This window comes from Ochotona curzoniae, unplaced genomic scaffold, assembly GCF_017591425.1.
Source record: "Ochotona curzoniae isolate NIBS_2020 unplaced genomic scaffold, NIBS_Ocur_1.0 scaffold_4701, whole genome shotgun sequence".
Taxonomy (NCBI): domain Eukaryota; kingdom Metazoa; phylum Chordata; class Mammalia; order Lagomorpha; family Ochotonidae; genus Ochotona; species Ochotona curzoniae.
In genome coordinates, this window is record NW_024467122.1 from 35,367,365 (window position 1) to 35,393,351 (window position 25,987).

The following is a 25,987-nucleotide window of genomic DNA, read 5'->3' on the forward strand; positions in this document are numbered from 1 at the left end:
ACTCCTATTATACCGTTGAGATAACAATCATATACGCTTGGACTTTCTCTGATCTATAAGGACATGAAGATTTACTCACAAGAGGTCAGAATTACAAAGATCCTTCAAAGATCTGGCTCAAAGTTCTCTTGTATGAGCGAAGGTACAGGCATTAGGGTAAAGCATCGGCACATGTATTTTTGTCATTTACCTGAAAGCATGTTTTGCACATAACTGTGACATGGGTCTAATAAAGAATGCTTATTCATAACAGACTCCCTGAGCTTTTATAATTATTAGTAAACTCATATGGTGTCAAACCTTGGAAATGTGTCTTGTTCTGAAATGATTTTTATTTATATGCTAATAACCGTCTTCTAAAGAAGTCAACTCCGACTTTGGAGTATTTTGAAGGTAGTACATCTGGGAGTCTTGCAGGTGATGTGGTAACAATTGTGATTTCTCATGGGAGTGAATGTTTCCTCCTGTAAGAAAACATATTGCATATTTCATTTCAGCAATACATGACATTCAGAAACCATAGTACAATGAGTTATTCAAATCCATGTTATAATAGAAAAATAATATAAGAGAAAATCAAATGACTTTAACATCTATTAAAGTAAAATCAATACAGTCTTATACCCATAAAAAGAAAAAAGTAAACTGTAGAAGAATGCATATTGTGTGCAAAATGAAAATTATTTCACAATTAATTAAAGTGAAGTGAAAACAATATCCTTGCAATTGTTCCAAAATGTTTCATCATGAAGGAAAGGGAGTCAAGGCTTTAAACTCATCACAAGTTCAAGTGGTGTAGTTCACTATGCACTTTTTTTATAGGGTAAAACACCGGAATGATCTAAGTATTTCTTATTTAATATGAAGAAATCATAATAATTGCCTAGCCCTAATAGATGTCCAAGATCCAATTTCTATTGAGAACTCTGTACAAAACATAAATTAATTTTAAGTTCATTGAGGGTTCCTATTCAAATCACAGGTCTTACCCTTCAGCATTTTTTTTAATCCACAGCAGGCTTTGATGACACAAAATTAGTATATCTAAGCTTCAGGATAACCACTCAGGAAAATCCAAAGATTATGTGTATCTTAAAGTGACACTGTAGGTAAACCATGTCAGTTGGTCTAGTCAAGGTGTAGCTCACCCATCTGTTTCCAAAATATCACACTTTCTTTTTATTAAATCATGAAAATAAAGGATTATAATCATGTAGCTTATTGTCATGCATATTTGCTATAATAATGCCATTTTCCCAGACTACCATCTTTTCAAATGTGATGAGATCATCAGGTAACAGTGTAGGATATGAGGGCTTAGTGCACTGTGTTGTTAGCACATTAAAGAAAGAAATTGCTGGGATAATTAACAACTACCTATTTGTCTGTGGGATGCATTCATTATGGCTCTACACATTGGAGGTCTCCAAAATCTGTGCAATAAAATTTCCTCTTTGTTCAGGAAGTTCCCCTTGGATTTGGGGAAAATTCTGGTTTGCTGTGTCTATTGTAATTGTGACAGGCAGTTGACACGTCTCATAGTCTAAATGTAGTGGCAAGCAGGGGGTGGTACAATGATGAAAAAACTGCCATTCATTCTTGTGCAAAGGAAAGGTGTTTCTTAGCATATTCCAACCTATGCTCAGACTGGAGTTGGGTCGTTGGGGTTGAAGGTCAAATCTGTGAGGTCAAGGCTATTTCTTGTCAATCTTCGTTCACTAATGACACATGAATTGGAAATTAGAACAAAGTAAGTAAAACGAATAGCCAGAAGGTGAGTGTCTGTTTTATTACTCAGAAGAGCTGGGAAATCTGGCCAATTGTTGCCCTATGTGGCTTGAATGACAGTTGTTAAGTTGAAAAAGGGACAGTGTGATGGGAATGCCACTTTAAATCTCAATTACCTCCTCCACTCCAATCAGCTTGGTAGAGCTTTAATGAAGTGCAATTCTCTGTCCTTTTCCTCATACTTCTATCTCTAGAATAAGCCTCACATTCAAGTTTGACAGCAGTACAATCAGTTTTCCATTCATCACTGGCCCTGTTTTAACCCTGCTGAAAAAGGGCCTAATGTACGTGGCAGTGATGGCAATTAGGCAGAAAAGTAATATTAGAAACAGACAAAAGCCTGAGTCTTTTAGCATTACAGGTGTTTTTTTTTTCCCCCGTTCTAGACATAAAGGAATAGGCAGTGTTGTTAAGTTCCCTTCTTCAGTCTTCTCTTAAGCTGAAAGTCCAACGATTTCAAGATTCAATTAATTAGAGACATGGAGAGCCAAAGAACAAGGTAAAAGCTAAGTTCTTTCTAACTGAAGACACACTTAGTAATTGGCCCCTTATTAAAATGGATATCTTCTGGGTGTATGTTTAATAAGGTTGATAAAAACTCGTCATTTCCTCATTAGGATAGCACATGAATACACTCTGTATATAGAAAAGAAATCTTTAAGAGAACAAACAGGAAAATATCAATCGGTTAAATATGGGTATGTAAAACATAAAAATTGAAAAGCCGGAGAACTCTAACTTTGCAGGAATGGGGGCACTAAATACATTGTGTGTGTGTGTGTGTGTGTGTGTGTGTGTGTGTGTGTAAGCAGAAAATTTTTAAAAGGCAAGTGCTGCCTCTTCAATTAGTTTATCTAAGCATACAAAATATTTAAATATCTGAGTTTTAAACCAAGGTCAATGATATTTACTGTGGCTTTGTTTAAAAAAGAAAAACATATAGATGGATGACACAACTATAAATACCTTTCTCATGTGGAAATAAATGTGCTAGGCTGTAAAATCTATATATTATATCTGTATGCATAAGTGTCCGGGTGCTTCTCATGCTATCTCATGAAAAGATAAGTCACAGATATGTGTCTAGAGTCACATGGATCACTTTATTTAGTTATATTTGTAAATATGCCCATAGAGTGTGTGAAATCTCTTAAAAGACAAAGTTCATAGATTTTTGTGCATGCAGTTAATTGTCATATATGTTTTCCTAACAGTCCTTTTTATGCCAATTTTAAAAAAATGTCAGCAAGGTTGAGGTGGTTTTTTTTTTGTTTTGCTTTCTTTGATAGATTCTCCAGGAATATGTGGCATCGGTGTAAGGATCTTGTTTAAGAGAATGGAGGCTTGGAAGAAAAAAAAAAAAAAACAGATGCAGCAATTAGGCGGCTCTTGCTGCTCATTGGGGAGGTGACACAAGTGGGTGATAGTGGCTTTCACCTCTCACACTCCCTTCTCTCCTGCCTGATTCCTGGAACAATCCCTGTCAGAAACACTCTTTGAAAAAGGCTGCATTAGACAATGGCTCTTCACCCTTATTTTACGCTTTAAGTAGTGGAGCAGAATGCTGCAAGGGGCTGAAAACAAGGCGTAATCTGAGAAAGACGCGCAGGCATTGTTATAACTGTGAAAACCAGAAGAGCCCCTTTCAGAGCCACGACTGAAAGTGCTCGGAAGACCTTTAGTCCTTTGCACTCTCCCAATCACCAATTAGACAAACATTAACATCAATTAAGCTGTTATACGGCACAGGTTCCATATAATTACCTTAATGGGTTGACGCTTTCTTTAGCAGCAATTTCTTAAACAAACTTCATCTTTTGTGCAACAGGCTAAGAAAATTTTCAGCAGGGAGCATTTCCTTTTGTCAAGTTTTCTAAAGAGACAGCTGAATTGTTCTATTTAACAACAAACACCTTCACTAAGGACCCTCGTCTTGTCCCCGTTCCCACCACATTTGACTACTAGGCTCAAAGCTTATTAACCATCAGAGACAAAAAAATCGGACTGGCCAGGGGAGCCCAGACACATGCGGGCGGCAGTACACAAAGGACCAGTGAGTCTGGCAGCGGTTTGCAAGCAGCCCCTTGGAGAAAGCACCAATTGAATTAGTTGCCTATTTAGTATCCAAAGCGCCAGATCCGTCCTTACCAAAAGCACAAAGAAAATGAAATAGAAAAACAGGATCTTGCTCATAAAACAAGACAAATCTGTCTAATTTATTTTGTACCAGTAAGTGCTAATTAAATGCAAGCTACTCAGATTCTTCCTGTTCTTGCCTCACCTAATTCGCTTAGAACCACGACAATGCCAGTCTGATTTTTCCCCCTGTTTAACAAACATTCATTTGAAATGTACTCAAATACAGCTATAAAAATACAACCCTTATATCACTTCTATTTTTACTTTATATAAAGTCCATGTGTTTTTACTCTGTTGTGAAATTATTTGCTAGTGGTGGTGGTGGGGAAGCTCTTGGCAGAAGCGAGTCCTTAAACCATCCTGGTGCAGCATAAAGAATAAACAACTTGAGAAGCATATAATGAACTATAATTGTCCTTGCCTACCCCCAACCCCAGCTTCAGAGGGTTGTAGTGATGCATGTAACTAAATTTCACAGCAATTCATAGAAAGTCAGAATCCCAGCTCTTCTGTGTACAGTCTTTAAAGCAGAACTTTATACAAATAAAAATTAAATTAAAATGTACAAACTATAGACTAAATGCTTATGCCAATCAGAATCTTGAGAGTCTTTCTCTTTCTTTCTTTCTCACCCCCTCCTCACTTTTCTCCTCCTGTCAACCCCCTCCCCCCTTACTCTTTCTTGGGATTACTGTCATTTTCACATACCTGACTATAACAATATCCTCAGGAGAAGGCAATTCATTTTACATCGTTAAGGTCAGGGCTTGGGCTCCCAAAGGCAAGTGTATTTGTGACATTTCATGAGGCCCTTGTAAATGCCCAATACCTCTTTGGGTCAAAAGCTTAAGGACACAAAATTAAAGATGACAATGAGCTTAGCTTAGATTTCAACCTCAGGTCATTGTCACCCACGAGCAGAAGATTTGTATGAAGAAACCATCCTAGACACTGAAAGATACACGATTGCAGAATAATTCTCAGCTGTATTGCCAGATATCAGCAGTAAAAAGATACATGCATATCAGAGATAAATGTATCTGTAATATCTAACTGGTATCCTATTTCTGGAGTTTCACGGACAAAGAGTAGAGGCTAATCTTTTTCAAGTTTCTCCCAGAGTAGATTTAGCATAGAGAATGATATTCTCAACTCCAGTGTCAGCATGCTAGTTCTTAAAAATTCTTCTCTTTTCAAACTAAACTCATACTTTACGTTCACACGCATTTGGTTAAAACATAGTTTGACTCTTTCTGGATTACTGTCTTGCTGCCTTATGATATCACTTTAAATATGAAACCGTATTGCTCTTTTTTCCCATCGTTGCTTACTTCTGTTTGCTTCAGCCAAAATATAGCTATAAACTGGAAATACCACAGATAAATACTGGGATGCCCAAGCAGAGAGTTTTCATCACTGGTTTCTTTCTTCTGACTGGAATTTCACCACTCATGATAGACTGAGACTGTACACGGTTACATCGGGAGAAACCTGGGAAAGAGAAATTGCTGGTAAATATCCTTTCTGTACAGTGAAAGCATTGATCTTTTTAAAAACATATTAGAAATTAGTTTTAAAAATGTTTTCTTTGTAAAATACCACCTGGGAATTACACAAATTTGTATCTTTAGGACCTTTACATATGACAGATACAATGGAATTTTATAAAGACAGGATGCCAGGTGGGAAAGTTGCCTTTGCAGCACAAAGGAAATGTGTGTGAAATCGGAAACATCTTTTCCTAATGTCTAATGTTAGGGATGAATCTGCGATGCATGAATGAGGGCTTTTTTCTCCATTCAACATATCAGACAAAGATCTGAATAAAGTTAACGTTCTCATTTTGACACATATATCAAACTAAAAACACCTCAATCAACTGTTGGATGGATTTGGCATAATTATTGATACGCTATGCGGGATTTTGAAGAATGAGGATTCAGTGCTCGCATACCACATTTGAAATGAACACAACTTATCAAGTACAGTTCTGACATGTGTGACTCTTAGTATCATTTTGGAAGTGAAATAACCTGTCAGTTTTTAAAATGTGTTAACCACTGGAGAGTTAAGTGGCAGGGACATGAAGACAGGACATGGGCTTGGGCTAAGATCTGCCTCTACCAGTCACTGTTTATTAGCCTAGAGGTGATCACAGCAAAAGCTCCCCCTCCTCTAGGGCTTCGAACAAAAATTTTACAGTAGAGTCAATAAGCTGTTACATAGTTAGGTTATGCTAATTAGCATCTGTAATCTTTCTTAAAATGTCTTCCCAAATATATTAGAAGTGGCAGATGACTTATTTTGTCTTTGAAAAGTACTTACAACCACTGATTTCCTCCACAAACGTTGAAGTTTCGACCATGTTCTAGGCATTCTTTCCTAAGTACATATCAAAATCAAAGGGTACAAAATGACTCACATTCATTCATTGGTGATGTCGTGACTTTAAATGAATTAATGCAATTCACATAGACAAAATAAAAAGTCCACTCCTCTCACATTTTGTATAATTCCATCTCCTGGTAAGCTTATATCTGGCACCAGCCACTTAGCAGGTGATTGCAGCATTAATTTTTGGTTAATTTCTTTATATTCCAACCTCAGTTGATTCTCTCCTTATCCCCAATCCCATCTTTCTTTCTCTCTCTCTGCAACTGTGTGAAAAACAATTCTCTGACTACTGCCATTGTTCTGTTGTCCTAGTGTTGTTGCCATCCATGGCAATGATTTCCTCTAAGGGGCTGCTATACCTGCTTCTGCTTAACTTTAACATGCATTATCCTTTCCATCACATTCCTTCTGAATAAAAGTAGGTTGGACAATCTGTGTGTGTGTGGTATGTAGTGAATGAGTGATGATGGGAAAAGATTTGGTATTTATTTCTTTCTGAAATTATGTATTTGTATTGTGTTTAATGCTTCTGAGTGAATTGTATTCCAAAATGAGCATTCAAAATTTCATCTTGGGCCGGGCGCAATAGTGTGGTGGTTAAAGTCTTTGCCTTACATGCTCCTGGATCTCATATAGGCGCCGGTTTTAATCCGAGTGGCCCCACTTCCCATCCAGCTCCCTGCCTGTGGCCTGGGAAAGCAGTGGAGGACGCCCCAAGGCCTTGAGACCCTGCACCTGCCTGGGAGACCAAGCAGAGCTCTTGGTTTCTGGCTTCGGATTAGCTCAGCTCCAGCCATTGTGGCCGCTTGGGGAGTGAACCATCAGACATAAGATCTTCCTCTCTGTCTCTCCTCTTCTCTGTATATCCTTTCCAATAAAAATAAATAAAGCTTAAAAAAATTCATCTGTTCAAGGAAAAAAATGATGGAAATGGTAGCATTTCACCCCAGGCTGGATAAAATTTTCTTTTAGGAACATTGGGCCAGTGAACTCTCAACCTGATTGCAGAAAGTAAATCCATGCTGAACTCTCCCTGACTTTTATTGAACTTGTATCTATGTATATTTACTTGATCTTTCTCCTAGATTTTTACAATAGAGACATACCTTCAATTAAACATACTTATGACTGAGATTCCTTAACAAGTAGAATACACAATACAAACACTGAAGATAGCTATGAACTAATATTTTAATTGATATTTCAAAATATCAGTATGTTTTAGGTTATAAGATACTCAAGATATATTTAAATAGAAAGGCAAAGTGCTTAGAACCTCTGGAAGCAGACAATCATTTTCATTCAAAATTCTGAGGAATAAAGTACAATGCAAGTTTGGCAGTGAACTTACAAAAAAATTTCCTTGAAAGATCTTCCCAGTAGCTCATGGTTGAAATGATTGAAGAAATGTGTTTTGTTGGAAATAGCACTTTTTTTTTTTTCCAAACCACTAGATCCTACATATGTAAATTTTCCCAATGGCCAAAAAAAAAAAAAAAAAAAACCCAAATGTATTTTGTAACCCCTTTGAGGTTTATCTATCGGAATTTATGTTACATAAAGTGAGACAAATCATATTGTTTATATACCATATCCCTGGTTTAGAGTCTTATTTGTTTTCTATTTGCTTTCAATCATGTGTCTTTTTCTACTTTGAGTTAGACTTGAAGAACGCTCATTGTTATAATGTAGCCCCTAATCTTTAAGCACTATTAAAACCAACTCTTTGATAATCTAATCCTGGAGGATGATGCATTGTACTTATTTCCAAAATGCACATATATTTTTGTTTTAAGATTGCCAGAGTGCCAAGAATTCTTTCATTTTCATGAAATTAAAACAAACAAACAAACAAAAACCAAAAAACAACCTCATAATCCAATTTTTAAAAGGTCAGTATAACTTGGGCTTTTGTATGTCTGGGGTCATGAAAGTTCACCTGATTTAGTAACTTCCCATTGAGTTATCCTAGCATGGCCTTAATTCTTCAGTTTCTAAAGCTACCCTGTTGTGTGTGATCTTTTTAATGGTGCAGCCTGGTTAACAAACACTATTTCCGCTTTGTGCATCCCAGTGTATAGGAGAGGCCAAAGCATCCCATTCAAACTCTGAAAAAGTTTCCTTCTCTTTTGCAGGTGGTGGTGTAAACAGGAAAGAAAATTAGGGGTGTGTCTTGGGCCATGTCTTTCTGCAATGCTCCTCCTCCTCTCTGTATGACAAAGAAATGACAGGAAAGTCAGGGACGGGAGGGTTGTTAGTGCAAGAGGATGAGAGAGAGGAGAGCAGGAGTACAGAAGATAAACCGCTCATAGAGAAAGTGAAATGAGAGATTATTGGAAAATGCAATCATAAAAATAGGCCCAGCAAAAAAGAGGCCTCAAATCTTTATAGATTTTGTTTCTTTTGCTGTTGACAAGTGTTAGGAAAATAAGAAAGCATAGTAGGTTAGTTAAAGGTAACCCAGGTCTGAAAAAAGAAAGGAGGACAAAGAAGAATGCTCTGTTTTCTTACTCACTCCCATTCTTTTTGGTATAAAACCTTAGGAAAGATATGATATAGTGACCTTACTTTTTATATATGCCTCGTATTTTCTTATGTAAGTGTTAGCTACATTTGGCTTTTTGGGTGCCACACAATTAACAAATTAGTATTCTTTAAAGGTATTCATCTAGGTTTTATAACACTTTCCCCACCTTAATTTTATAGTATTTCATACAAAGGGGAAAACTGCCTTCTTTTTTGCTTCGCCTATTGAAATCCCTTCTGTTAATTCTATGCTCTGGAATTATAGTGGAAGTTAGTTCTGTTTTCAGAATATAAGCACTTTGAATGGAATATTAAAAATTTTCAAAGACTGCATAAGCATGTAGTAGAATCAGCCATTCTCTCCATATGCTAAATGTTCCTTCATTTAAAGCTTATGCATTCCCTTTAATATAGCTCCCATTTAAATTTAATCCATTGCATGTATTATAAGATGGAAATTTAGAAATTCATCCATGGTTTCAGACCTTCTGTGTGCAATTTGTATGAGATATGGAAGAACTTTTTGCTGTTCTTTTGCATAGGAGATTTACTGAATTGCACTAATGTCTATGATGTAAAACAAATTGTTCATTTACACTTACATGCACATGTATGAAATACAATACCCACCTCCAAAGGAATCCAGAGGTATAATAGAAGGATTTTAATTCCAATGTTTTAGGTAACTTAATTTTAATGTGAATTACTTTCAAAATGTAATAATCCAAACGCAACTTTCAGAGAGGTCCAGATGCTGTGTTGTGTTTTTCTGGAACAGCCATGTTGAAAACGTGCCAGAGGACTGTCATCTCCTTGGACTTTGACTAATGAATCTTGAGTTGTTAGTAGCTGAAGCAGAGGCCATTTTTTAAAGCTCATTTCTTCTAGATTTCATGATTGGCTTGGAGAATTTGTATCTTCTCTTTAACAAAACCAGTAGTAGTCAGTCATGCTTTGCCAGAAGTAGTTATAATTCATTACATTTTACTCAATTGGAAGAGTCTACTCAAAAATCATGCTTAATATATTCCTAAAGAACTTGAAAGGTGACTTGAATACAATCACAAGCACTTTGTACATCACACCCATTATGAGAGTTGTACAATGGAATACCATTTTATTGATTTGAGCGTTTAGCTATGAGAGTCACTGTGCATCGATATTGAGACCCTGAATAAGGTCCTCCCTTATAAAGGAGCTGGCACTGTATGAAATAGTCGTATAAATTCATGCATTTCCATCTGTTTCTGCAGACATGAGTGTTTCTTTACTCACCAAGTCATTAATGTTCTACTTAATATCATACGTAAGCCAAAATCTAATTATATGAGTCCAGAACCATAGCACAGGATTATGAAGACAAGCGCATGTGTATCCATTAACAACTCAGGGATAGCATCAATGGTTTCTGTAACTTAGAATCCAGATTTTTAATGTATTTGATGAAAGCATGAAGAGCAGTTCTAACCTCAAAACACAATAGGATGTTGAAATTTGTTATGAAATATGAACTTGCAACTATAATTAATATTATCTATCTTAATAAGTATGGGTTATTAAATAGATTAATTCAATTATTTCTAAATAGTCTTAATCCATCAGGTATTATTTAATATAATTCACAATTCACATCCAATATGTTTGTTTAAGACATAAATTAGGAATTGTTTTATGTAACACAAAACTATATTGGTTTAGTTTTAAAACTTAAAGATCATAATTTACTTTGTACCAGTAGCCCATGTGCACGCTTGCGCACGCGCACACACACACACACACACACACACACACACACACACACACACACAGACACATACACACACTTACATACACCCTGTTGTTAGTTTATTTCTTGCTACTTTAACAATCAGTTACTGCTTTGGTGAAAGCCTAAGGCTTAATCCATTAAGAGCCATTCAGAACAAAACAAACAAACAAAGCTTTAACCACTTCAGTGACAACAGTGCAGAACCAACAAGCAGCCTTCTGAGAAAATCTTAGCAATTTTAGGATCAATAGTTTCACACTGGATGCTTCTAAGTGATGAAAGTTAGAAAATGTGTGCTGTCAGGTCTTAGAGAATAAAACAAATACAGGAGTGGAGGGAAAGATCATTTGGCAAATTCAGTTTGAAAATACCCACGCAGTTCAGAAGGCTGACTTGAGTCCACTCAGTAGGAGCAGTGAAAACAAACTAATTCAAACAGCATCTTGGACTGGAAATGCTAGCTTTCTGCCCTGAAAGTTGAACCGTTAAGATATCTTTTATTCTCTCCCCAAGATTCACTACTTAGAGCTTTATTATTATTTCTTCCAATTAGTGTAAATGAATTCTTTGAGGTGAACTATATGATTGAATGTTACAAATATTTCTTTGAAAGTAAATCCCACTAATGCCTTTGAGGAGAGCTTTATAGTCCACTTACTTCAAGGGTACAGTTTAAACAATAAAATCAACAAACGCATTTTTTTTTAATCTGAGAGAAGCAAAAACAAACACTTTTTCCTCCAAATTAAAAGCCTGTTCATTTTCTTCTAGAATCATCCCATTGTATATTCTCTTTTGTGAAATAAAACTCTATACATTCCTGAGTCGCAAAGAATACACCAATGCTGCAGAAAGCTTTATGTCATTCTATAGAATAACGTCTCTATATCTTTTACATTCATTACATTATCAGTTACAATTTTACAAAAACAATTTTAAAATACTTGATTTCCTGGAGTTGCAAATACCTTTACATATATATTTAATTATAAACTCAGTAGTGAATTAGGAGTATTATTTGTTATTTATCCAATCATTCAGCTGGTTAGATTTTACACACAAATTATCTGGAAGCATTAAATTATATCCCTTCATAGGTAGTCAACAGACACTGTTGGGATTGCCTGCAGTATGTTTACCAGTTAATGTCTACTGAATATTATTTACTCCTTTATGTTTCTGTGTTTTTTTTTTTACTTTCAGTAGACCCTCACCGAAGAAACATACTTAAATCAAGAGCCCATAAAAGAAATCCTTTTTGTTTGAAAAATAGTGTCATAATAAAACCAGAATAATTTGCTGAAATGTCATGAAGTAGCACTGACCATCAATATTTTACAGACTAAACAAATACATAACCCTTCAATATCATTTGAAATGCACGATTTTGCTGTGTGTCAGGAATGCTGCACAGTTTTGTCTGGATTCATTAAGATACTCACTGCTTAAATGTGTTGCCAACCGGAATGTGGGTGGCTGTAATGGCAGCCTGTGGGTTTGTATGGAAAACAAGTATGGCACTGTGAAAAAAATCCTTCTCTCACCCTACAGATACCTGTGCGAAGAGCTTACGAGGCATTTCCATAGGCTCTTTGTCAAGTGAATGTTAAAACTCCATTCCCTGAGACGCAAAGGTAAGTCTGAAAAAGGCATAGAAGGGAAGGGGGTGGGGGATGTGGCGTGTGATGGAAGCACCTAGCATCGAAGCTGCCTAACCAAGTGACAGACACGTAGACAACTCCGATGCTGCCAGAACAACACTCTGCACAGCCCACCAGCAAGCAATTTGTCACTGCGACAAGAATATCCTCCGCAATTTGGCATCAAGGTCCCTGGATAGCCAACTGCGCCTGTACAGCACGAGACGTGCTATTCGGCAACGAGGAAGATGGGAACCCAGGTTCTCGTTAAAATGTCCAAATGTGTTATTTCATGAAAAACATAGCTTTTGTCACGATCAACATAGAGATAGGACAGTAGTAACTGGTAATAACTGGGGGCAAGGAAGACAGCCAGCTGAGGAAATAAAAGATCCTTGTGTGTTTTTGAGATACCCTAAGTGTTGAGACGATTTCAGGATGTTTACTTGATGAATCTGGTTGATATTTTATGCTTCCACAGAGTTTCAGACAAATAATGAATCCAAGGTACAGGAATGAACTGGGAAGATTTTTGGTGGCAAATTATTTGCTTATAGAGAACTAACTCATTGCTTTGTCTGAGACTTCATGTGTTTGTATATGGTGTGTTGATTAGTATGTCGCTGAGGGCAAATTCCTTCTTACTGGTATGATTTAAAATAGGACAAAGAATTCAAGGTAAGTTGAGTGATAAATGTGCAAAGGAAAGACCCTGTACTCTTTACATTGCTACTCTGGTAATCTATTGTGAAAGTGCAGTAAAGGAGAGAAGCCAGGAGCATAGGATAAAGGTATTCGATAAATAAGCAAGTAGTGTTCTCCTTGCCAATTACTTGGCATCTTACTTTGTAATTAATGCCACAGTAATGAAAAAAGTGGTAGGCACGAAGATTGGGCCTTTTGTGTATTCTATACAGAACCAAACACTCATAAAAATTTAGCTCAAAGCTAGTCTAGTCTGGCTCACTCCACAATCAAAACTTGCTAGAGAATTAGAACAATCCCATAGGGTGTGTGTGTGTGTATGTGTTTTATAATGTATTCTATAAGAGTGACATCAGGCAATTGTGCTATTGCTGTCTCTATCACACAGACAAGGGTGTCCTTCATTCCACAGACATGATGGCATCTTGTGCCCATTCTGCCAGGAGCTAACATCATGCTATCTATTATGTTGTTCACTAGTTGTCTTAAGAAGCACTTTAGTTAACTGCTGCTTTAAAAGGCTGTAATAACTGCCTCATAGTGTTTGCTGTATTTCCCAGACGCTTACACATTTGTGTTCCACGCAAACTTCCAGGAAGTAAAAGAGCTTAAGGATCGAAATAATGGTGAAACTTATCATATATAGCAGACGTTTTAAAGAAATATTACATCACACGACTCTGATAATATTTGAAATGCAATACCAAATTTTAAAAAATCCAGTTAACATTATAACAACATTTCATAGAGTCAAGAAAATTCATTTTTTAAGCTATCTGTGTAAACTGGACAATAGTGAATGGCTTGGGATTGGGGTGATGGAAGCAGTAGGTTTAACTGTGGCATCATGGAAATGGTATTGAGGTGGGATGTATAGACCAGCTATGTACAGGAATGATGACATGACAAGGCCTGAAATGTATATTCTTTGTGGTACAAAATACAAAGGAGGGTGGAAGAATAGAGGTGAGTAAGGAGAGTATTCCAGGCTAGAGGGTACAAAATACAGTGGAGACCACAAAGAAAACTAACCCCTACTTTTCTAAGCTTCACATGGGGTGTTTTCCTTGCAACTCCCATTAAAGTCAATGGGAATCATGCAGCTAAAACCCTGTGTAACTCATTGACAATTTACTTCCTAGTGTCAGGAAAAGAGTACTACCTACTAAGGGCAATTTACTCATTTTACTTTGTGCCTTCCGTACAAAGATGAATTTGATAGCACATAGCAGGAGGAAAGAGAGACTGCATTTAAGATTTTGTTATTGCAAAAGAAGTCATCATTGAAAAATGTCGCCTAAGCTCTCACCTTGTTTAGCAACAAAAATAAACAGGGAAAAGCAATCCACCAAAAGAATATGAAGAGAAGTATGGACTTGATTACAGGGAGAATGGTGATTGCTGGGATGAGGATTTTTTTTTCTCCATTTTAAATTCTCAAGCTCTGAACACAATCACAGGATAATAAGAATACAGGACGATTCTTAAGATGCCAAATTGAAGCTCTTGATTGCTTACTTTTCCCAGTGCAGCTCAAGTTGTACATATGTAAATACAGTTACAGTATTCTTACATAATCTTTAATAATATAAATTCCGTGGTGGTGCGGGGGAAGGCTTGCCATAGACTCCTAGTTACAGATAGTAAAATAAATGAAATGACAGAAGCCTATGCTGCTGGAAGCAACAACTGAAACACTCGTTGTCATTACATGCTTATGATACATTTGAAAGCTATGGAATGTGCATGTTAAGATGTGCATGCCATTTACAAAACTCTTTCATGAACTTTCAAGTCAGAAAACACTTGCCTTGAATGTATTTTTTTCATTGTAAGGCTTTATATTTTTCTTAAACGAAAAATTCTTATCTCGGTGCTACATCTCTGAAATACTTCTTGTAACTGCACATTCATATTGAATATTTTTTGGGCTGAAGATAGAACGCCTCTATTGTATGACTTTACCCTCTTTTTTTTGTTGTTGTTTTTTTGTCATTTCTCTGATTTAGTGAGTTGCTCTTTGGAGGGTACAGAAGTAAGACCCTACATGGTTCTGCTTTTTCCTGCATGGATGGAGAAGAGTAACATCTAGGAGCAAATCCCTATGCAAATTGATTTTCGGCAGTATAATTTCTGAGTTTTGCGGGTAAATGAGTGCTTACTGCATGGACCTGGCTTGTACTTCAATTTAGGTGAGTATACTGCTGCAGCAGTCTCAGAACCATTACTTTCTGATTGCACCAATTAACCAATTCTGAACTTTACCACTAGAAAAACACACAGCTACACATTTATGAATGTCTGGCTTTTGAGAGTCAGAGTAATTATGTCACCAAACCTACTATTGATTTTCAGATAGACAACTCAATAATTTTGCAAGAGAGAAAATTCTTCCAAATGCACACTGTTAGTTTTAAAGATAGAAATAATACACAGAGATGAATACAGTGATTTGATATACAAGAATATTGAGGAGACACTGTATTTGAACAGAATTTAAATGTGCTTCTGGCCCGAGTTCTTGATTATAAATTCCAAGTTGGAGCATTTTGACTGTGTCATAATTTCTGATTCAAAATCCACAACATAATGGAAAATATTGCTTTTATTAATATACATTAGGAGAATATTATAAATCATACAGAGAGTTTAAAACAAAAAATTCTCTAAATTTTAGCTTAAGAATCTCAGTGGGGGTCTTTCTCCTTCTTATGTTGCAGATCATTCACCATATGTGACAAAATCACATGTTCTTAGCCAAACACATATTAAAAATCTTGTTTATAAATTAAACCTGACTTCAATCTAGTACACACAACTCTGATTAGCTGTTAGGTTTTGACAAATTTTTCTTGCTAATTGAACATGGGCATGGCTAACACTATTTTTATACGAGCAAAAATAAGTTGACATCAGAATTTAAAGATGAAAAGAGAAAAAGATATCTCTCCAGTGGTTGTGTTATTTACAATGGTACAGAAAGTTCTTTTCCTCTTATATCACAGTAACATTGTTGGAAGAAGAATCTGAATAATCACGAACATAAGTTATAGAATCAAGAATTTAAAAGGTCAAATATCTAGATCTCTAATGCTAGGAATTATTGCATCAATGAACTGAAGGAATTAGTTATTTTAGATAATAGGTTTCTAAAACAAATCTCTTTGAGACTACTTTTGCTGGGAAATGACTGTGAATCAGTGCTTACTGGCACTGAAGTTTAAGGCACTTTTCAATACTTGTTTTTCTCATATCTCCTCCCACATGGTCAAAAAATTATGACTTTGAGCTGACATGTATGAAGTTATTTTATAGTATGTGTGGTTGGGAAAAGGCATACAAAATAATATATATTGCCTTCCAATATTTCAAAAATCACATATTGGGTTACTAGCATGAGGATTAACACACACATACACAAACACAACACACACATGTCTCTCTCTCTCACACACACAGAGGCACAAAGCCTGCATTACCTTTTGGGCAGTGAGAAACATTTTGAGTGTATTTATTCTGAAACATTTTCCCAGTGTCAATATTGTTCTTCAAACTGATATCCTCACTTGTATAAGAAAATTATACAAATGTTGTTACTAAAAGGGCTTAAGTTAGAAACCAAATAAATAAACTCATAGTCAAATTAATAAATAATTATATTCCTATTGATGAGATTGTCTGTATTATTTTCTTTTCTGTGGCTATATAGGTTCTTTATTCCCTGGCATCCTTATTTTTCTATCTTTAATCAAATATGTTGGGTAAGGACCTCCTGTTGTTAATGATGTTGATTTCTCTTGCTGCAAGGATCTTTGGGGTTTTAATATGGCAGATTTCTGATTTTCCCCTTCCAAGATTCAACATCTGAACTCTTTGCAACATGCAAGAAAAGGAAATCACTATACAATGGGCTGAGCAATCAGGAGCAACAGGTCACCTGACATCACATATGCATGCCTGGGACCAAAGTACAGAAAGCAAACCCTCCAAAGCAAGTCATTCTCTCTTTTCTCCTGGGCGAAACAGCACAATTTCTTCACCACTAAACAGATTCAAGCATGGGTATGGAAAGAGCAATGAACTTTGTAAGGTGAAATGGGATCTTCAAAAATTTTTAAAATAGTTAGGACAGAGTTAAAAATACTTCAAATAGTAATATCCTGGGGGCTTAAAAATCATGAAACAGATATTTTGTACAGACTTAAAATATGTTAAGAATAATATGATGGTTCAATTGAAATACCAACATAAATTTTATAATTACTTGACAGGCACATAGTCATTAGGTTCTCCTATTTCAAATGGCAGTTTTGGGCAGTAGGAAGAAGAATAAAAGTCTGGATTTCTCAGTAACATGCTATATAAGTCTGTGCCAATCATTTAATCAAAGTATCCTCTGTCTTCCTTAGCAAGAGAAAAACAAATAGTGTCTGTCTTGCGGATGGTGTTATTGGATGATTCTCTGTTATAGGTATAATCTTTAACAGTGGTAAGCGATACTTGATTTCCCATTGGAGGTTACTTTTTACTCATCAAAAGTTATAATTATATTTCCTGTGATAGTTTCATTCACTTGCACATTTGTTCATTCAAAGTATTTTTTGAGAATTGACTAAACAGTGTAACTAGGTTTGCTACCAGTAATTCACAGAACAGCAAGATAAAAGTTTCAAATCTTCAAAATATTGGAAGTCTGATGAATTAGGAAATGAACAAAAAGCAATAGTACATATAACAAAGATCTTGATAAGTGTGTAGCAACAGTTTTATGGGAAGTTGTGTAGGTCTTCCTAACTTCATTCAAGGACTTGGCAGCTCCAAGGAGTTGGCCATAGACTACCTGAACAAAGATGGAATAAAGATGGACTCACTTCTGATAGCTGCCATTTAGTTATGTTGGTAAGACGGCTGTGTCCAATATAGGGTCTTGGGTTTCATAATTGACTCCAGCTCCCGACTTCAACTTTCTATTCATTTGGCCACAAAGGGTGAGAGATTATACTAAAGGAATTGGATTCCTCATGCCTTCATGGGACATCTGAATGACTTTTCTGGTTTTTAACTTGACCCACACCCAGTTCCAGCCATTGTGGGCATTTAGGGAAGGAACCTCCAGATAGTTCTCTTTCTGTCTTTTTGTCACGCTCTTAAATAAATAAGACATAATAGTAATTTTGAAAAATGAGTTCAACTTCTTACCAATAGGCTAAAGAGGGTCGAAACAGGGCCCTGAGTTCATTTGTATTTCTTAGGAGATTCTTGGCTTTAAGATATCTGTTTGTGTCTTCGAAAATATGCACTATAGTAAAGTACCGTTTTTGCCAATTTATTTTGAACGTGTGTCTTCTTTCTCCTCATCTTGTACATTACACAGGTAGGAAAGGGGGTGATAGTAAATACTAAATATAAATATGATTAAGATGGCTTCTTCTGCCCATTCAATTCCTCTGTTGTTTAACGGTTTGTGTATTTGTATGAAAATGTAAACAGAAGCTAAATACACTGGATGATTAGAATTTTATTGGATACTAAGACAAATGATGGCATATGAATAAATTAAAATAAGGAAGTTTACTTACTTAGATAAAATACTAGAATTATTTTAGTATTTGAGAGAATTCCGTAACTCATTAAGGCATTTTTTCTTTTCTCATTCCAGCAAGTGTGAAAAAGAAGCAGATAGCAGAATGGCTTAGTACAAAGAAAATATCTGAAGCAAAATTAGGATTTAATGGTCTAGATTAGTGATTTTCAGGTTATAATGTATTTAAAATTACCTGAAGAACTTGTTAGCATATGCCACAGTCCTGGCATAGGTCTGATGAACTTTCATGCTTTACCAACCACACATGCTGCTAACACTGCTGATTGAGCCTTCCACATAAAAATTTCTGATCTAGACGAGTACTTCTCAAATTTAATCTGCACCTGGATCTTTTTAACTGAAGATACTGATTCACTAGGTATCTGGGAGCATTTGTATTTTGAATAACAGCAACGATAATTTTGATTCTATAGATCTGCAGACAACATACTGAGAAGCAAGGGTTTAGATGACATCCACACAAGAATCCTCTATGACTTAGCCAAGTGATTTCAGAAAATAATATCAAATAAAGATTTCACATTCCTATATCTTTAAAAAGAAGAGTTAATAATCAGTGCCCCTTATGTATAGTGTGAATAAATCAAAGTGGTACCATCCCATAGAGAAACGCTTTACTGTGCTTTTACTCCCTACACAAAATGGCTTCTATAGTTCCTATAAGAAAACTAAGTGCAAATTTTAAAATTTTATGTCACTTTATTAACTACTTCGGAACTTTAAAAAAAGAGAGATCTATTTATTTTTATTGAACAGTCATATTTACAAAGAAAAGGAGAGACAAATCTTTCATCCGCTCGTTTACCTGCCAAGTGGCTGCATCGTCCAGAGCTGAGTTGATCCAAAGCCGGGAGCCAGGTGCCTCCTCTGGCTCTCCCATGTGGGTGCAGGGTCCCAAGGCCTTGGGTCTTTCTTGACTACTCTCTCAGGCCACAAGCAGGGAGCTGGACAGGAAGGGGAGCAGCCAGGACATGTACCAGCAGCCATATGTGATCCCAGCACATGCAAGGCGAGGACTTAAGCCACTAGGCTACTGTGCCAGGCCCTGAAACTTTTAATACTTCCCAAATTGACCATGTATGAAACCAGTAAATTTCTCTAAGACTGAAAATCTGTGTATAACTACAGAAGCATAAATAAATAAATAAATAAATAAATAAATAAGAACAACTCAAGAAGATAGGCTGAATATTTCACTCAAAAAGCAAAACAGAAAAACAAGAAAAAAATAGATCTTTGGAAGAATACAGTAGTCAAAGAGTGTTATTCAGCTTTCTTGTTTAAATTTTGATTTAGTTAGACAAGTTCTATTTATGTAAAGCAAAAGGTTGAACTAAATCTAGTGAAATGAGCTGGAAAATACACTTACTTTAATCAGACAGCAGTTGCTTTTGGGTCCTATGGATGTGGGTGTAAGGGAGACTTACTTAACTGTGTTGGCTGTCTTCATCCCACATTTCCTCAGTAATTGATGACTCTAGATTCCTTCTCTAGCTTGCGAATCTTTAAATGAACAGAGAAGTGAAATCACAATAATGATGATATTGTAACAGATTTGAAGTAGACATTTCCAACATTGACATAATAATTAAAAGAAATAGGATGTATAAAGTATAGACTTTTGTCAACTTGAGTGATTTTAAGCACCCTGAGGGCACATACTTTCAGTATTCCCATTTCTCATCATTCTCAAAATTTTAAGTGGTATGGAATTCAGTAATTCAGTGACTCCAAGTGCTTTTTTCCATAGTTGACAACTGTCTCAGTCCCAAGTGCTTTTCTTTTTGGTGAATGGATCAAGTATGAATAACCAATCATGTCTAGATAAATACTCCAATGGTAGGCTAAATGAATCTAAAATATATAAGCATATTAACACATTTTTAACATTTTCTTATCCCCGATGTATATGACCTTTTGTATCATCATTTCTGAGGATAAATGATTATTTTTACAACTGTAATGTAAAATAAAGGAATCTTTTAATTTCTACTCTTTTCCCCAGGATTCATTTCTGATCCACTCGATTATACCATTCAAAAAAAGTTTTACTTGCAGTTTGTTTTGACTTCTTAAAAACACAATTGTTTCATCAATTAATACATGCCAAAGCCATTGCAAACGCTATGCTTTCATAATTATATGTTGGCAGGAGAGCTGTGATTCTCAAAATTTTTTGTAATTTAACATTTTACAAAAGCTGTGGCCTCTCTTCCCTTTACAGAAAATGTTTATGAAGCACAAACAAAGAAATTTTGTGTACCAAGTGCTGTACATTCACTGCCTTTTGGAGTAAGCTTGAAAGCAATATGATCTTGATAATTGAGGTAGAGTTAACCAAAATGCCATCCCTTTTCTCCTTTTTTTATATAGACATTGAAACCAGATGGATCAATAGACTGTTTTTCTAAATACATCATTTTGTTTTTATTGTGTAAACCTTTCCTTACAAATAAGCCTTTATACTGTGTAACATGGAGGCAAGTGGACATCTGGCTCCTGTGCAAAATATGATTCACTCATTTGCATTTTTAAATTCCATTCATTCCATTTTTAAATTGTTCGCTTGTCCTCTTTGCTCTTTCTAAAAGCGACAACTATTTTCAACTATCTTCAATTCCAAATACCCAGAGTGTTCATGCTTTTTATAATCTGGAACATTATCCTTTTAAGGCTTTAACCAGAAGATCAATATTCAAGGCCATAGCATAAGGGAAACAACAAAATCTAGGTGAGTGACAAGGTGATTTCAGACCAACAAGTTTCAGGTGATAAAATCAATCAAACTAATACTGGTCTTGGAAGATTTTTCAATATGATTTGAAGAACATTAACATTTTTCAAAAGGAAAATACTAGTATGTAGTTAATTTCACCTTGAAATTGGACATACTTTTTTTCAGAAAGTATTTTGGGTACATAAAAGTATTTTTATCATTAATGACATGCTTTAAACAAAATTTGAGATGAAAGACTACTATGCTATTTGGTTGTTTGTGTACTTAATAGAAATATATTTTGTGAATAGTGAAGCTCCAAGAAATAGAAATATTGGAAGATTTATTCTTTGATTTCTATTCCTCATCCCTTTTTATAATAGCAAAACCTGAATTTTAATTATTTCAGTAACCTTCAATACATAATAGCAAAAAAAAATAATTTGGAAGGTACATTGTAATTTTGGTTAAGATTTCTTTAACACCACATAGTCTTCATTTAAAAAAATGGGTACACGTGGACTCCTGCAAATTTATACTGTTCAATAGTTCAGGTTGATGTCTGAATATTGCCCTTTAGCTAGCTGATTGCATCCTGGGAAAGTGCAGGTGTGTGTGTGTGCGCGCACATGTGTGTATTGTGTTAGTGAAAATATATTATCTGATTTGTTGAGCTAAAACTAGATAAATTGAAATTGAGAAAGTCATGATAAAATTAGTTTATTAGCATGATCTTCACTTGTGAACTTTGAACTCAACATTGAAAATAAACAAGAGAATAATGTTATTCTAAGAATATCAATAACACAAGTTCTAAAGAGATTTGAGTAACAGATATATAACATGGACATTAGAGAAATACTGGTAGGAAATTGGCACCAAGATGCTCAGATAGTGGAAGTCTGCAAGCTCTGAACTTATGTGATCTCATTTGCAATTCATAGGTCAAAACTGGCTATTTGTTCATGACATATAATTCCTGGAAGAAAATCCTGGATTTCAAATCAGGAGAAGTAAATCAACTTAAATTTCCAGCCTCTATTTCATGTGACTGTCACACTGAACTAAATTTCCATTCATGCTTTGCAGTTGCTACTGGGAAGAAATCATCAGTTGCATTAATTACATGGTCTAAGTGCTGTTAGAGAAGAACTCTCCTCTTTGAGCCAAGGCATTCTATACCTTTCTGAGAAAGGCTGTTGAGCCATAGAGTTACCACTAGCACAGTCAAAAAGGTTGAACCAATCCTCTTGAGATAAGGCAATTGGAGTCCATGAGGCATTTCAGACATTTCGTGGCTCCTCCTTTATTTATTTATTTTTTAAAGAGATGAGTTTACCATAATCAGAATACTCACTGGATCTAGTGGTTTCCAGTCTTACACCTGCTTTATAGCAGTTCAAGATGGATATAACAATCTTCAATTCTTTGAATAACAGAAGCTGTCTGCCTCTTACTCCAAGAACGCTGCATCAGACTACAGTGCACAGTGCACACCTCCTTTATAAGGGATTTGCTATTTTCCTGGCTTAAGGGCATAAAGGGTGTAAGGTGTTGAATGTAGATTAGCCGGTTCTCCAGGCTCTCCATGTGATAGAAGTAGAATTGAAGAATTCTTGAAAAACAGTTCTGGAGGGAGGTCTGGCACTGTGGTATGGCACATTAAGTTGTTGCTTGCGACACTGCCGTCCAATATTAGAATTCCATCCAGCTTCTTGCTATTGCACCAAGGAAAGCACCAGATAATGGTTGAAGTACTTAATTTCCTGCCACATGCATGAAAGGAACCGCTGGCTCTTGGCTCCCATCCTGGCTGAGCCTTGGTTGTTGCAGGCATTCGGGGAGTGAATGAATGTAGGACGTCCTAGTGCCCCCTCTTCCTCTTCTCTCTATAACTCTGGCATTCAGTCTTAAAATAAATGAATAAATGCACTCAGTGTAAAGTTTGAAGAGAAAAATGGACAGCTGTTTGAAGTGTTTTGTGTCTGCCACAAGTATTCATGGAAGGGATATTAAAAAATTTTCCCTTGTAATTGGCTTGAGTAAATTGAGTTCGATGGATAAGGTCAAGACAGAAATTATATATTTTGAGTTGGTACGCTCACAAACCAATTAATCATCCTCTTTTAGTAAACATCCGCTTTGATAGGAGTGTTGATTTTCTTCTGTTCTCCTGTAAGATGGAAATATATATCTTCCTACTCATTTCAAGTAGCAAGACACAATAAGACAGATGGATATTTCTCAATACTACTTTAAAGATGTTAGGGCAAGCAGCATAAGTGTAAAAAGTCTAAAAGAGTGTATTCTATTGTGTTTTATAGTATCTTTCATTCAGTTACTGAAGAGATAGTTCAATTGACAATTTTACCCCTTCTTTACTATAAATCAAATGAAGATTAAACTCTTTAGGAAGGCAAAGTAGGACCCATAACTATGAAACTGTTTCCTTGTTAGTAATAGCAAGTCAGTGAAGAAGAGCAAAAGATGAATCAAGATTTTTTTTTGAAACTGTGATTTGTATAGTAGATTTGTGTGCAGAAATTTATCAATGAAATACACATTCAAAAAACTACAAACAAAAGTATTCATATTGTTAGATGTTTTATCAGTGAAACAGGAATTGAACACCATGAAAGTGATTTTCCCATTTCTGTCATCCCCAAGAAGGAATCCCTATCTTGACTCCTCTCTTCTTGATCTGCCAGGTGCTTTTTTTTTTTAATCTTTACATAAGTACTAACATATTACGTACTTTGTCATTCTCACTTTGTCATGTAATTGCAGTTCATTAGATTTCATTTTGCAGAATATTTTATCACATGATCATACACAAAGTCATTAACGCTTACTTTAAAAGGCAGGTGTTGTTTCTGATTCGGGCTACTATTAATCTTTCTGTATATAGTTTCAGCAAGTAAATACTTATTGCTTTAAATATACACTGAGGAATGGAAAAGCAAAGTAAGTTAACATGGGTATGCTCACTACAGGCAGAGCTGATCAAACAATTTTCCAAAGTGGTTGTATCATTAAAGCTTGTGGCAGTAACACCTGGTGTTGCTTCCTGTCTTCTCCAGGATTTGGTATTTTCACTCCTTCTGTTTGAATCTCTTTTGGAACTTATTGTAATTTTAATCAGCATTCCTTTGATAATTAATAAAGTTGGACCAATTTTCCCATGATTATCTGGCACATATGCTTACCATTTTTCTTTTGGGTGTATCAGTTGGTACTTATGCATACATGAGATTACGGGATGTATGCTGGGCAAGTTTCTTTTTTGAGACTGAATTTCCTTTTTAATTTTATGGATTAAATATAATCTCCCAATTTTCGGTAGACTTTTTATGGTTAGTGTACTTACGTCTTGTTAAAGATACAGTTATCTATCCTGGAACATAGTCATATAATCCCATATTCCAAGCTTATTTTTACCATTTATTTTTACTTCTGCAAAAAATATTTAACCTGGTGTGTGTGCTGTAAAGCAGGCATCAGAGGGGTCAGGGCTGCAGCTTTGTGAGTTAGGCATCTGCCAGCAGTGGTGGCATCCCAAATAGTGCTAATTTATTTCCCAGCTGCTCCACTTTCCATCCAGCTCCCTGCGTGTGGCCAGGGAAGGCCGAGTGGGGTGGCTTGAGTCCTCGGGTCCCTGTACGCACATGGGAGTACCAGAAGAGGCTCTGGGTTTGGGGCTCCTGGCTTCAAATTAGATCATTGTGGCCATTTGGGGGTGGATTAGTAAACGGAAGATGTTTCTTTCTCAATCTACTTTCTCTCCATAACTCTGCAGTTCAGATAAAAAACAAATACATCTTTGTAAGAAATAGAAAAGTGTTTTCCTTTATGTTTCTTTATTAATATAATGACTTACTTATCATACTTTGTATTATGTTAAATCTTGATTTCAGGTATTGCATACTCCTTGACTTTATTATTTTCTTTTTCAGGTTAACCTTGGTAATTCTTATCCCATTGCATTTACAGATAGATTTTAGAATTATTTTGCTGAGTTTCAGCTCAAAAAATACCTGCTGGAATCTGCTGAATCTGTAAGAGAGATCTTTTTTAAGAAGTCATAAAAAAACCCTCACAGAACGAAAAATTTCATTAATTTCAAAATGTATTTGAACCAAATTATATTTATCTTTGACTTTTTCATAGCTGAAAGAGTGCTTTCTTTCTTTTTTTAAAATTTTGTTTTACAACACAGTTCATTGTCTCAGGAGTTTCTCCTTCCCCCTCCGCAATTTCCTTCTCTTCATAGATTTTCCCTATGTTATTACCGCAGCATAGTCCTTCAAAAACAGTCATAAAGTTCATCATTTTGCTATTTAACTGTATCATGACATTGTAGGTATAAACAATGGCAGAAAATCCAGCATCCTATTACCAAGATATATTTCACTGGGAGTCCATCTTTCATTTAGGAGTAGAGATGCATACTGCAATGCATCTTCACTTCTCAATGTGATAGTCACAACCATACAGTTCATCCAGTTGGCTATATATACATGCATGTTTACTTCTGTGTCTGTTGATCTGGTATTTTGTATGAAGGTTGCCTTCTATCACAGAGAATATATATCCCGAAATCAAATATCAGATGTTCTCTCATTTTCTATGAACTTTTTTATATACTCTTGTATATATTATTTTGTAGAAAAATATTATCATTTCAACGCCGTATCCGGCCTACAAAT